The sequence below is a fragment of the Hakea prostrata genome, unplaced genomic scaffold, assembly GCF_041222555.1.
Source record: "Hakea prostrata isolate BN-2017 unplaced genomic scaffold, UWA_Hpros_2 contig_173, whole genome shotgun sequence".
Classification (NCBI taxonomy): Eukaryota; Viridiplantae; Streptophyta; class Magnoliopsida; order Proteales; family Proteaceae; genus Hakea; species Hakea prostrata.
Window position 1 is genome coordinate 77,980 of NW_028291292.1, and position 14,797 is coordinate 92,776.

General features: G+C 38.5%; 2 pseudogenes; both read right to left on the reverse strand.

Moving 5' to 3' along the window:
- Positions 1 to 1,047: 1,047 nt before the first annotated feature.
- Positions 1,048 to 9,654, reverse strand: LOC148998724 (uncharacterized; annotated as a pseudogene).
- Positions 9,655 to 9,909: 255 nt separating this feature from the next.
- Positions 9,910 to 14,483, reverse strand: LOC148998725 (uncharacterized; annotated as a pseudogene).
- Positions 14,484 to 14,797: the final 314 nt, after the last annotated feature.

Consider the following 14,797-nt stretch of genomic DNA (forward strand, 5'->3'; position numbering starts at 1 on the left):
TTTTTGGGGGAGAAAATTAATATATGGTTTTAAAAAGAGATAATTGGTCATTAAGCGTTAATTATATGGTTAATATTTTAATAACACAATGTATTAAATAATATGAGGGCATTTTGGTCCTTCTCCATTTGAAATTTGAATATACTTAACGGCGGCTAACAATGTTTGTCTAGTTGGGACCCACACGTAATGTATTACGCTAAGGGGACCCAACATTAGTTTGTGGTCCACTAAGGGAACCTACATGTATGAAACATTTTTTTTTTTAACCTACCAAAATAAATACGAGGATAGAAAAAAAAAAAAAAAAAACTGACCAAACTAAACAAAATCACATCTTTCTTTCGTTCTGACTTCTTTTATTTTATCTTTATCCTTATTTTTTGGTAAGGGTTCTTACTTTTATTCGACCTACCAAACAAATCTACAAAAAGAACAAAAAAATAAGAACTTATCAAAAAATTCCTGCACAAAATGAAGATGAAAATTACTTTTTCTTATTTTCTTTCCTAGTATCCTAATCAAGAGGTCCAAATTACCTATGCGAGAGAGAGAAATTGTACCAAATGTCCAGATGAAAATTACTTTTATCTTATTTTGAACAAAAGATGACTGGGCTCGTTGTCTAGTTATTTTGAACTGATAAGACAGTGACCAACTAATAAAGCTGTAACTCTTTTTATCTGTTAGGAACCTGCGAATCGAATGCAAAACTGTTAATATTAGAGCGATCAATCACACACAATCGAATAGAAAACAAGGAAGAAGGAGACACAGATTTTACCCTGATTCACCTCACATGTGTCATCATTCATCAAGAAATAAATCAACACATTGCCTCATTGGCCATCAGAATTGACCCTCAGGTGATGATAAAATCTGGATTAGAACAATGTTCATCAACGGGAATACACGTTACATTTAATCAAGTACACTGGGCATCGGAGATTGTGACCTCCATTTATGCATCTCTCTGTGTTGTGATTACCAAGTGAGGAAAATCCCTCTTCCCTACACACCACAATGAAGCTGAAGCATCTGTGATTGCTATAGGATATTGGCCATGTTTACTATTTTCACAACTCGTCTCTGGGAAGCAGCATTCTTTGTGTTCTCGGTGTAGGATGTGTATGCTACGATGATTGACTCATATATTTCAATTCCTTTCGGGTATTCCACTTGATTTAGAAACTGCAAAATCATATAAAGTAGTTAAGAACAATATTAATTGGATACCAAAAAATAGTTTACTGGGTCAAACAAATAAATATAATAAACGAAAATGAAAAGATCAGTAACCCGGCAAGAAAGCAGATAAATAGCAAGAGGAAAGATAATTGTATCAGTTAAGGAGTCCAAAAGTGTATAAGAAAATGTAAATAAAGGCTGCAATGTAAACATGCAAGTGAAAGAAGATTGCACTTCGACTTTAAGACTAGCACTGAAACATGCTCAAGTAAAAGATCTTTAAGGTTATATCTAACCCAGTCCAATTCCACATCCGATCTAGCGAGAGAATATTCCAGCCTAATGGCCTCCCGGCATGGAGGCGGTGATTCCCGAGTCACCATTATCTGAGATGCATTTGTCAAGTTGAGGAGGCTCAGCTAATAACCACCACACAGTAGGATTGATAGATGTAGCAGCAGATCATCAATAATAGAAGCTCGTAAAAATAAGATGGCTAACACCAAATTAGAAGGAAGCAAATTCTAGGTCATGCAACCGGCAGCTCAAAGTGTCAAATTGGTCTTGGGCTCCAAATTTGGTGAAGTTTCAATACGCAGAAGTGGAGGTCTAAGATGGGAAAAAGAAAAGGATGTTGTCCTCAAAATTAGAAGGTCAATGCAATAGAACCATTCAGCCAACAGGAAGGCCTACATCTGGGATCATGCAGGCCTCTTTTTAGTCCGGTTCGGTCCTCCAAAACCCTTCTCGAGATAAGGCTAGAGTTTCGGAGAAAGGATGATCACTAGGAGTTACCGGCAAAGCGAGCGTAACTTTGATCGATCTGCAGGGGGGGTCTCAATTCTTCTCTGGAGGTGATCAGCAGCAGCAATCTTGGGTTTGATCACCTTCCAGCACTAGTTGATTGGAAAAGTAAGTTGAAGTCTCAAAGCGCTGCAGCAGTCAAGGGAATATCAGCACCAGGGAGTCTAGTAAGGGGGACGATAGATCACAGGGGGAGGTGATAAGAGCGGGTTGCCTTTATGGGCAGGTTGTAATATATAAGCTCAAGTATTGAACCCAAAAATAGCACGTTAGTTATTAGGCTGAGACCTAGATTAGAAGCAAGAAACTAAAGAAAAGGAAACTATTAGGTTGGCAGAAAGTTCTAAAATAGAAACAAGCAACTTAAATAAATACAAACAAAACCCATGTCAAAAAAAGAGGGATTTCTTCCGCAGTAGACCATTTCTATGTTCAATAGAATTTCCTCTCAGATTATATCTACGGAAATTTGCAAATAGAATGTGAATTTGAAAAAAAAATGGAAAAGAAAAGAAAAGAAGAAGAAGAAGAAAGAGATGAAAAAAGAAAGAAAAAAAAGAGAAGCATAGATGGGAAAATATATGGGTACATTGAAAAGCCGAAAAAGTGACTTTACATAGTGGAAAATTTTGTAAAAACATTTCACCTCATTATGGTCGTGGAGCTTAATAGGAGTGTTTGCCATGGGAGAGAAACCAATTGCAGGCAATCCTCGTTCCCTGAAGTATCAAGAATCTGTTGAGGCAGGAAAACTTCTAGTTTGCTAAGTTTGCCATTAGCTTTCTTTACCGCCCCTTCTAAAAGTGCCCACCATGGATTGGAGTCATCTCAGAGTGTGAAGACTGGCTTTCCAAACTTATCTAGAGTGGAAACCTTGCCTTTAAACTGTCCCAAGCATAAACAGTTAGAAATTTAGAATTGGAAAATTAAAATCCCAAAAAAAGCAAACCTAAAAGTTTTGATGCTTCTGCCTTCACAAATATATTTGATAAGTATGACAAAACATTCAAGCACACAAAGAGGAAGGATAAGAATAAAGACAGGGAAAAGGAATTTGGTCTCAGAGATGGAATATGCCAGCACTCCCATGACTTCCCAATATGATAAAGCACCTTTGCTCCCTTATTTTGTGGAGGAGACAGATATATTACATGGGAGTCCAGAAATATGGTAGTACTGATTAAAGTAGTCAGTCTGAAGAAAAGACAAGTGTTGAAGTATATGCAAGTCTGGACTATTTTACTTCTCATGTTATTGTTCACGTGAACAGTAAAAACTATGTTACTATTCACGTGAACAGTAAAAACTGCATAGTTTCTATTTCTAATGTAGAAGTCTTGCTATATAAGTTTTGGGAGTTTTTGAAAAGCATAGTTTCTATTTTGGTGGTAGTTTCTATTTTCAGAATTTTCTATTTTAGGAGCTAGGAAGTTACTAAAGTTGTAATTTTTTGTTTCCTTTTTCTAGAAGACAATTACTTGTCTCTCAAGTTGTATTAGATTCATTAGAAGCTATAAATAAAAGGGCTCTGTGATTCTATACTCTTAAGCAAGAATCACATGCCTCTTCTACGGGTTCTTCATCTCTCTTCTCTTCTTCTTTTTCTCTCTTTTCTTTGTTCAAGTTCAGCTGCTGTTTTGATTATTTAATGCTTGTTTTCTAACATGGCATCAGAGCAAGTTTAATCAACTTAGGGACCGTTTTCTCTCTCTTGGCTGCCCAATTTTTTTTCTTTCTTTTTTTTTTTTTCCTTTTTCTTATCTAGGGCAGCCCCAACCTTCACTGCAGTAATTGTGCATGGTTGTCCTTCTTCTTTAACTTTTGAAGCACCAAGTATCTGTGTATTAATACTACAAAAAGGCCCTAAGGTTTCTGGGGATATGTCTACCTATTTGATTCAACTGAGGTTGCTACTACCCTACTTTTTGGGCAAACCTGAAGTTCAATCTGCACTATACTGATGTCTTGGGATTCCTCTTGATTCTTGCAAAGATATGCCCATAATTCGGATTGCAAGCCCTAAGTATTGTCTTCCATTGTTTGTGCTATAAGTTTAGTTGCAAGTCATATACTAGTACCCCTGTTTCATTGAATTTCTCTCTTCTAAGAAATTCTGCTACTATCTTTTTGCTTTACTACTTCTTTCGTTGTTTATTTCAGAATCAAGTTTAGCCTTCTTTTTATCTAATACTTCTACAAAGACCTAGAGGACTATTTTTCCTTCATATCGAGATCTGTTAGAGTTTCAAATCTAGCAGAAGTTTGCTGCTATGGTCCGAGATTTGATATTATCTGCTATTGCAGCAACTGTTATGCGCTTCTTCCGAGTGGATTGCTGCAACGACTACTGCAATTTTGAGATTCCAAGCTGGTTCAATATATTTTTTTGCCTGATCTAATTTGCTCCTGCCTAAGGGTTAGCAGTGGTCCAGATTTTTTCCCCCCCTTGGTGCACAAGATTTTGTCCTGTGAGACGATTTTCTGCTGCTTGATCAACTTTATTAGTGAAAAATACACTGCTCTGTGGGTTCTACTTTTCCTTCTTGGGTTTCTTTTGTGTTCATACTTTAAGATGCTTGTCACTGGTCATCATTAATTGTCCACGTGTAATGCTACACGTGAAGGGGAGAATGGTACCTTATTCTATATCTACTCAAGATGTGCTGATAGATATTATTTGAGAAGATCTTTGTCCTCAACTTATGGCATTCTACAACGATATCATTACATGTCTTTACCTATATTGTCCTCCTAACTACTTGGTCTGTAGTAACCCATACTACCTTACCTACTTGGTCCGCAGTAACCCATACTGTCTTTTACCTTACCTACTTGGTCCGCAGTAACCCATACTGTCTTTTACCTTATCTATTTGGTCAATAGTAACCCATACTACCTTACCTACTTGGTCCACAGTAACCTATACTGTCTTTTACCTACCTACTTGGTCCACAGTAATCAATATTGCCTTCTACCTACCTATACTTTGCCTATTACTTGCCTTCTTGTGAAGCATTTATATGGACATTGGAGTTGTAATTTTGAAGATTTAGTATGGATATTTCTCCCTACTACCGGCATTATGTGGATGGTATCTTTGATCCTGCTATACTTATGGACATTGGAGTTGCAATGTTGAAGATTTAGTGTGGATATTTCTCCTACTACCGGCATTATATGGATAGTATCTTTGATCCTGTTATACTTATGGATTTTGTTCATCTTCAACATCGTCAATTGTTTTTATTATTGGATGGTTCTATTGACGTGAAGAATTAAAGTTTTTTTTTTAAGTTGGTGTTGATTATCTCCTGGGTGAAGTTTTCTCAGTGTTTATTGACATCTGTCATTGCTACACAATTCAAGATTGGTGCTGCCTTTCAAGTTTATTCTTATTGTGCAAGCTGAAGTTTTCTTTGTGTACACTCCAGCTTGAGGGGGAGTGTTGAAGTATATGCAAGTTTGTACTATTTTACTGTTCATGTTACTGTTCACGTGAACAGTAAAAGCGTGTTTACTGTTCACGTGAACAGTAAAAACTGCATAGTTTCTATTTCTAATGTAGAAGTCTTGCTACATAAGTTTTGGGAGTTTTTAGAAAGCATAGTTTCTATTTTGGTGGTAGTTTCTATTTTCAGAATTTTCTATTTTAGGAGCTAGGAAGTTACTAAAGTTGTAATTTTTTGTTTCCTTTTTCTAGAGGACAATTACTTGTCTCTCAAGTTGTATTAGATTCATTAGAAGCTATAAGTAAAAGGGCTCTGTGATTCTAGACTCTTAAGCAAGAATCACAGGCCTTTTCTACGGGTTCTTCATCTCTCTTCTCTTCTTCTTTTTCTCTCTTTTCTTTGTTCAAGTTCAACTGTTGTTTTGATTATTTAATGCTTGTTTTCTAACAAGTACAGCTAGTCAGGTGATGGCTATAGTCATTTTCTTTACTCTCTTCCTTTCAACTGATTATGTGAACATAAAATAGTGGCAACTTCTCCAGTCCCAGTTCAATGGTAATGAAATTAATACATTAAACAGAAAAGGCTGGGTAAGCTGCTAGCACCTTATGACGATCTCTCCCCCCTTTGAGGGTTAAGGGGGTCATTTTAGAAAAGCAAGGGAGGAAGGAGATAATAGATTTATAGGGGGCTAGGCCAGCTTACAGAATCACCACTATCAATACCCGTCCCTCTCCCTGAATTAGATGCTTCCTTCTCACATTTCTAGCTATGTTCCCAAATTTTTAGAAAATCTTCCAAGTCCTTCCATACCTCAAATGTCATGTTGTGTGAAGAAGGCACCCACTCCTCTTCAATCCGTTTCTCAAACATTTTCTCATCAGCAGTAGGTGGGATTCGAATGTCAAAACCTGCTTCAGCTTCAGATGGCTGCAGATTCATAACAAACCCCTGACGGAAGGAATACCAGCGGTCATATCGGAAAGGTATACTAAAATCAGAAAGAAAAAGCTTGCAGGGTGGGGGTTGCTTAATAATCTGTTGTTGGTTTTATGGAGTGCTTTTTCTGAACTTTGGGGCCATGGGGAATGCCAAGCCCTTGATAAAAAAATAAGGCTACACTGCTATCCAATGGAAGTGGCAGGGGTTACATGTTGGGCCAAGAGAAAATAGTCTCCAACTGAAACAAATTCCACAATTCCTTTTAGAAATGGCACTTTTGCATGCCCCGGGCAAAAAGAAAATTTGTAATTGTGTATGACTCCTCCCAGGCATGATTACTCATTGTTCAGTTCAATATACACCTGTAAGTTGAGGTTTCATCCTCAGTGAAATTACCCCTTCTTTTTGCTCATCCTTAAACTGCTTGTATACTAATGTCTTCCCTTGTTTCAATGCTTCCTGTTTTGTTCATTGCATGGTTTTCACCTACTAAATATAAGCTTGAAAAAGGATAACTTCCTAAATCATCTCCTGAGTTTGATCAGTAATAATTAAAGTTGACAGATAGCTGTGGTTAGAGTACAATCAAAATATTGTTTCTGAGAAGCTGTAAGGTACAACACAAATAATTTGTCTTCTTCTTAAATTGAATTTTAGGGAATAACCATAAACAAATTGATTTACAATCAGATCCAGATCTGTCCAGATTCTATTTTGGGAACTAACACACAATCCAAATTTTCTTGAAAGGCAAAAAAATTTTGAATTAACAAAGAAAGGAAAAGGGAAGGGAGAGATACCCCTCGTTGAACATGCACTGTGGGTGTTACCCATGGTCATTATTTAGCATTTTAGCCTATCTTAAAAGGGAGCAACAATTAGGTTGTTCGGCCCTGCTACTCCACTTTCCACTCCCCAACTGGATTGAAAGAAAACCCATTACTTCCCCGAGCTTGGTACAATTAGAAAATGCACTTTTTACATTTTACGGCAAAACCTCCACCAGCCCAACTGTTATGAAAGGAACATAATGAATTATTTTAACTCCCTATGTTAACGCCTTTCACTTATTGAAATCCCTTGATCCGCCTCCAGTTAGAATGTTGCATCCTTCTTTGTAGTCTGACCCAGAAACCCGTGGTAATACAGAATACTAAGAGTTCATCCTGAATCAAACCTCACTTGCAAATTGAAATCTACGATCAGAAAAATAAACTCATATTCCATGAAAAAGTTCAAGCTAATCCTATCATGTCGACTGCATCAACAAATCCCCAAGCCTCCCACCTTATTCCCACACACCAAGACCTGAAAATGCCACTTGAGCTAACTACGGAGACAGCAAAACTTATGCTAAGAACCAACCAAATCTCACCAAAGATTGATAGAATTCAATGAAAAAATGTATCAACACTATAGTGGAAAGAAAGGAAAACATCGGTGCAGCGATTTTTCTTTTTTAAAATCTTTTTAAATAATTGATAAGTACCATATTATTGTAACTATATATAGAACTAAAATGCAGAGCATTTAGAAATCCCTTTACAGATTCTAACTTAAGCTCTTTTATGGAAACATTTTAGGTTTTCACATTCATATTTCGATATAGGATTATGTACACAATATTGGAATGAACTCTCTAAGTTGTAACGTTTTTATCGAGAACATGGATTTCGGAAGAGAAATCTCAATGCACGAGAAATATAGAAAAGTATTCCAGACAGAATTTCAGCTTCTCCAATAAATTCAAATACGAAATATGAAAAGAAGAAACATATTATTTGATAGAACAATTTCTTAGAAATCAGAGCAACCAGTTATTGACTAAGATTGAGGAATTGTACACGAAGTTTGTCAGATTAAATAGGATATCAAGTGTTCCAATTCAATTAAAATTCTCATGCAGGTAAGTCCAATTTGAATTCTATGCACTACCAAGAATGCCAATATCTATTAGATGATATCTCAAATCACTTCAGCTTTAGTAATAGGCAAAAACTTGTTATGGGATTTATAGGGCAATGAGGCTATGATCAGAGTGAGAGCCACCTATGAGACGGCAGCAGAAGCGTGGTGGTCCTTATGAAACCATTTAGGATTAGACCTTGATTGACAAATACTGATCTAATGAGTCTTTTTCAAAATCTGTTATCCTAACAATCTTTCATAATTGTCAGTGAACTATTGCACCAAGACAAACTAATAGCTAATTCAGGACAGAAATATTGTTGTTACCAAAGAATTAGTTTGTCCCTTCTCTCCTCTTTGGGTAATTCATCCAAAAAAAATAGCTAATTCATTAGCTTACCGTTGGAGATGGCGTGCCAGTCTTCAGGGAGACCATATTTACTGATATGACCTCACCTGCTTCCTTCGAACCCGCCTTCACCATGTCAAATTAGGCAGCCCGGAATCTCATCACACTCTCGATGCTCTTCATGAGGTTCTCCATTGCACTATTGTCGTAAAGTTTTGATCCATGACCAGGGGAACTAGTAGCCTTGATCACAAGCCACCACGGGCTCCTCTCCGCCAAGAAAACGCGGTAATTTTCATTCGAGGATGCCAATCCTGTCAGAGTTCACAATCAAAAAATTGAACCCTAGTTCTTTAAAATTCGAACTGATCTTACCTTCATCAAGAACGATGCCGACGTTCATTTTCTTGAATTCTTCCGACTCGGCTAATTTCTCAGCCCCCATCATGGCCGCCTATTTCCTCGTCTGGAACGAACGGAACGTAAACAGTCCTAATCGGTTGAATCCCAGATTTCTTCAATCGGCGTACGGCTTCCAAGTATTGCATGCCAACACACTTCATGTCCTGCGATCCTCTAGCATAGATATTTCCAGCCTCATTGATGTAAGCATCAAAAGGAGCATGAAGCCATTTATGGTGCTCGGCAGGTACCACGTCCGTATGGGAATCACGAAGAATGGAAGGAAGATCAGGGTTTGTACTAGGCCATTTCAAGAGAACAACAGGCATGCCCTTGACGAATTCAAGGGATTGCGATTCGAGGCCGATAGCTTTGGCTTCAGAGAGGATGAAATCGGCAGCTGCATGGTAGTCAGGGTTAGGGTGAGCTGTGTTAATTTGAAGATACTTCTGGAATCTTGAAATTATCGCCGATGAATCCTCTGGCAACGAAACAACTACTCTCGATGTGAAAAAGAAGCAGAAGAGAATGAAAATTCGAAACCTACGAATTGAAGATAGAGTGCAAGTTCTATAAATTCCCACCATTTTTCTCACGAGAGAGGTCACCGAAGAGCGGCGAAGTGGCACTGAGCTTTCAAGAGCTGAACTCTTGGTCAAGAAGAACGAGAATTACAGAGACCAAACCCACCAAAATGGCGTGGAACCGAGCAAAGCTTTGGTGGGCCCGTTGCTATATCACCATCCAAAGTGACGCTGCGCTTGGGTCAGTTTTGTCAAATTTCAGAATATTCAAACCGATGATGTAAATTGGCTATCATTTTACCTCATACCTCATTATGATCAAGGAGTAGAATAGGACTGTTTGCTATTGGAGAGAAGCCAATTGCTTGAAATCCTGTTTTTGTGTAGTATCGAGCATCTGTTGAGGCTGTTTAAGCTCTGGATTGCCAAGTTTTCCATTTGCTTTCTTTACTGTTACGTGTAAAAGTTCCCACCATGGATTAGAACATATCTCTAGCAAGTGAGGAGTGAGGACTAGCTTCCCAAAGTTATCGAGAGTGGAAGCCTTGCTTTTGAACTGTCCCAAGCAAACGTGTTTAGAATCGAAAAATGCATTTCCCAAAACACAAAACTAACAATTTTGACGCTTCTGATCTTACTATGGGTATATGACACTCATGAAGGATTGCAAAAACTATATTAGTAGTGATTAGAAGTTGTACATTATAGATGGGGGAAGCAATTTTCTTTCACTCTTTTTCTTTCAGCTGAACTTCTTGATGCAAAAAATATTTGCAACTGCTCCAAGTGCCAATTTAATTGCAATGAAAAATAATAAATGAAAGGTTTTGGACCTTATGAGATTTGGTCTATTTCGCTTTTAGTCTAAAAAAACTAAGACTTTTGAATCTGCTACTTTATAAAAGGAAAACCTCCAACACTTGTGGCACGTATTTTCTTAGACCAAAATACTCCTCCTAAATAGACATGAACCTTCTCAAAAAGCCCATTTTCGCATCCAATGTAACTTCTCATGGAACTCACCCTTTAAAAACATTACACCCCTTAAAACTCAGATTTCGGTATTCTCTTCCACTAGACAAAATCATACTACTATATCATATCATACTATCATACTATTATATCATACTACTATATAAATCATAAACTTGAGACAATTGTGGTATGTATTTTAATTGACCAAAATACCCTCCTTGAATAGGCATGCACCCGTTCATAATACTCAACAACTACCAAAAAAATGAGACTTCAATTTAGTTATGATATAATTTTTCAATTTTCATAATATCAAAATACCTTCGACTAACAATGACATACCTTTTCCACATTAGCTGTATCGTTTGAATCCCCTGGAACTCGTACCCCAAAATGAACCCGTTTGAAACCCAGACGTAGGCTCCAGAACTCTCAAAACAATCCCATGAAGGAAAGCAAACATCGCCTCCGGAAAAACAATCTCCAATGACGCATGCCTTCGAAATTGGTCGAACCCTGATCAACAAGACTCTCTCAGGAAGGTTGGATTTTTTTCTTTTCCCTATTGATATTGATGGACGGGCATGATTTGTTATCAATATTTGCAGTTTTCCTTTCATTCCTTTATGTTGTTCTGGTTTGTTTCCCATTTAATTAAAAGTTAGCACAAAGAAATACTTCGTTTTGTTTCTGCTAAATTTGAAGAATGTGGGTTTCCTTTACAGGTCCTTCGAGTGGATAAAACTGACGACCTTCTGAGCGGTTCAAGAAATTCCTGATTTTTATCTTGAAATTTGTAGAGCTTGTGCACTTGCAGAGATACGTAGTTGAATTCTTCACTCTCATACTCGAATCTGGGGCAAGTTTCGTGAAACATATTTGAAGAAACACAGAGATTTCATTTCCCTTGAATCCTCGTTTGGAGTGCTGGTGTCATCCCTCGATGCAGTGTTCTTTTGTGGCCGGCGGCGATTGCTCTCTGCTTCTCCTCCGATAATGAGAGGTGAATCTTCTTGTTCTCATCCCCTTCCTCGATCTCCAATTTTTTATTCTCTTCCTGTTGAGGAATCTTTTGTTCGGGAAGAAAATTTGGAGGAGCTCTTAGATCATCAGGAGGATCTGGTATTGGTTGGCAAGGTTTCAGATGGGAGACCTTTCAGAAGGCAAGTGATCTCCAATGGATTAGTGAAGCCAAGGCATTTGATCCATGGAGTGAATGTGGAGCAGATTTCTCAGAATTGTGTTACCCTTCATTTTAATCATCAATTAATTTGTAGAATGTCTTATACGGCCGTGGACTGTCACTAGGAATTTGATTGTTTTGGATCCGTGGTCAAGTTTGGAGAGTCAACAATTCATCGTCACTGCTGTTTGGGTTGCAAATCCATGATGCGCTTTCGAATCTCTTAATTTGAGATGGGTTTTGATTGCCCGGTGCCCGGTGGCGTACTATATTATGGAAATTTGCCCAAATGGTCACAAAGGAAACAGTGTGAGAACTAAGTCCTTCATATGTCTTCTTCTCCTCCCTCTTTTTTCCCCTCTGTAAACAGTTCTTCATATGTTGAAGACTCTGGCTATGGTTTGTGATCAAATGCCCCACCTGTGCTTCAATTCTCTAATTAGAAACCCATAGGATTGTGTTAAAAAGGGATCAAACCTGCTCCAGGATGGGGACATAGAAGAAAGATGTGGTCTGAATTGGCCTCATCATCATGACCAAAAGCATGTAAGGTTGGTATTTCACGACTGTCTCATTGAGTAGAAATAGAGTGCGAAGTCTTCTATGAATACTTTTTCATACGAAGTGAGCAATTTTTGGTGGAACCGGAAGGTGTCGGAGATGTAACCATATTTTTTTAATTTTATCACAAGCTGGAGCTCTCTTTCTCTCTCTTTGTTCGAAAGTATTGTATGCTGAGGATACAAAGACCAAAAACACCATGTCAAGTATGCTCGCACACGATCCTACGATCAAGAATCAGAGGTAAAACCTACATAAACAAGTAGCGGACACCCAAACGAGGTATCTGAATCGTTTCTTATACATTTACGTTCATTATTTGCTTTGCAATTAGCCAGAGCCTTGTGATAAGTTCATTTGTTGACTTAGCCTTGTGATAAATTCATCACTAAGTTATAAGGTTTTTATCGAGAACATGGATTTCAGCTTCTCCAATAAATTCAAATTCAAAATATGAAAAGAAGAAACAAATTATTTGATAGAATAATTTCTTAGAAACAAGAGAAACCGATTCATCGACTAAGATTGAGGAATTGTATATGAAGTTCCGTAGATTAAATAGGATATCTCAATTAAAATTCTCATGCGAGTAAATCGAATTTGAATTCTATGCACTACCAAAAAAATGCCAATATCTATTAGATGATATCTCAAACCACTTCACTTCAGTAATATGCAAAAACTTGTTACACGATTTATAGGGCAATGAAGCTATGATCAAAGTGAGAGCCACCTATGAGACGGTAGCGAAGCGTGGTGGTGCTTATGAAACCATTTAGGAGTAGATTTTGATTGACAAATACTGATCTAGTGAGTCTTTTTCAAAAATAGCTAATTCATTAGCTTACCGTTGGAGATGGTGTGCCAGCCTTCAGGGAGATCATATTCGCTGATATGACCTCGCACCTTCATTCAAACCCCGTCTTCACCACGTCAAATTGGGCAGCCCGGAACCTCATCACACTCTCGATGCAGGTTCTCCATTGCACTATTGTCGTAAAGTTTTGATCAATGACCAGGGGAACCAGTAGCCTTGATCACAAGCCACCATGGGCTCCTCTCCGCAAGAAAACGCGGTAATTTTCATTCGAGGATGCCGATCTGTGTCGAGTTCACAATCAAAAAATTGAAACCTAATTCTATAAAATTCGAACCGATCTTAGCTTCATCAAGAACGATGCCGACGTTCATTTTCTTGAATTCTTCCGACTTCGGCTAATTTCTCAGCCCCATCATGGCAGCCTATTTCCTCGCCCTGGAACGAACGAAACGTAAACAGCCCTAATCGGTAGAAACCCAGATTTCTTCAATCGGCATATGTTTTCAAGGTATTGCATGCCAACACACTTCATCTCCTGCGATCCTCTTGGATAGATATTTCCAGCCTCATCGATGTGAGCATCAAAAGGAGCATGAACCCATTTATGGTGCTTGGCAGGTACCACGTCCGTATGGCGGTATGGGAATACAGAAGAATGGGAGTAAGATCAGGGTTTGCACCAGGCCATTTCAAGAGAGCAACAGGCATGCCCTTGACGAATTCAAGGGATTGCGATTCGAGGCCGATAGCTTTGGCTTCAGAGAGGATGAAATCGGCAGCTGCATGGTAGTCAGGGTAAGGGCTGAGCAGATTTTGGACGCATCAGTAGTAATTGGCGTTTGGGAACCATGAACTTTGAGTGGCAAGGATGACTCGTGAAACTAAATGGGGATCCGACCTTGCTGCGATTGGAAACAACATTGAAAAGTGTGCTACATTCTATTCAAGCAAGCGGTGATGGCTACTGGCTGCAGCCTCAACATCCTGACAGAGATGATATAGAGGTACACTAGAGTACAACAGTATCAAATTTATTAATTGACTTTGCTCAACTATTTGCTGAACCAACTGAACTGCCACCAAGAAGGAAGCAAGACCACCGGATACGGCTAGCCGAGAAAAGTAACCCACCTAATATTCAACCCTATCGTTACCCACACTCTCAAAAAAATGAGATCGAAAGGTTGGTACAGAAATGTTAACGAGGGATTGGTACGGCCTAGTGTGAGTCCTTACTCCAGTCCAATATTGTTGGTTCGAAAGAAGGATGGCGGATGGCGTTTCTGCATGGATTATCGTGCCCTGAATAAACTCACAGTTCCTGACAAGTTCCCATTCTCGCAATTGACGAACTGTTGGACGAGTTGGGCGGAGCCATAGTGTTCACCAAACTTGATCTGAGAGCAGGATACCACCAGATCAAAATGGCGGAAGGTGATGAGGAAAAGACGGCTTTTCATACCCATGATGGGCATTACAAGTTCCTGGTGATGCCATTTGGGCTTTCGAATGCTCTAGCCACATTTCAATCACTCATGAATGAGGTATTTCGGGAACATTTGCGAAAATTTATTTTGGTGTTCTTTGTCGATATCTTAGTGTATAGCAGGACCATGGAGGAACATGTGGGTTATTTGCGAACCACCTTTATACTTCTCACATAGCACCACCTCGTTGTCAACCGGAAAAAAA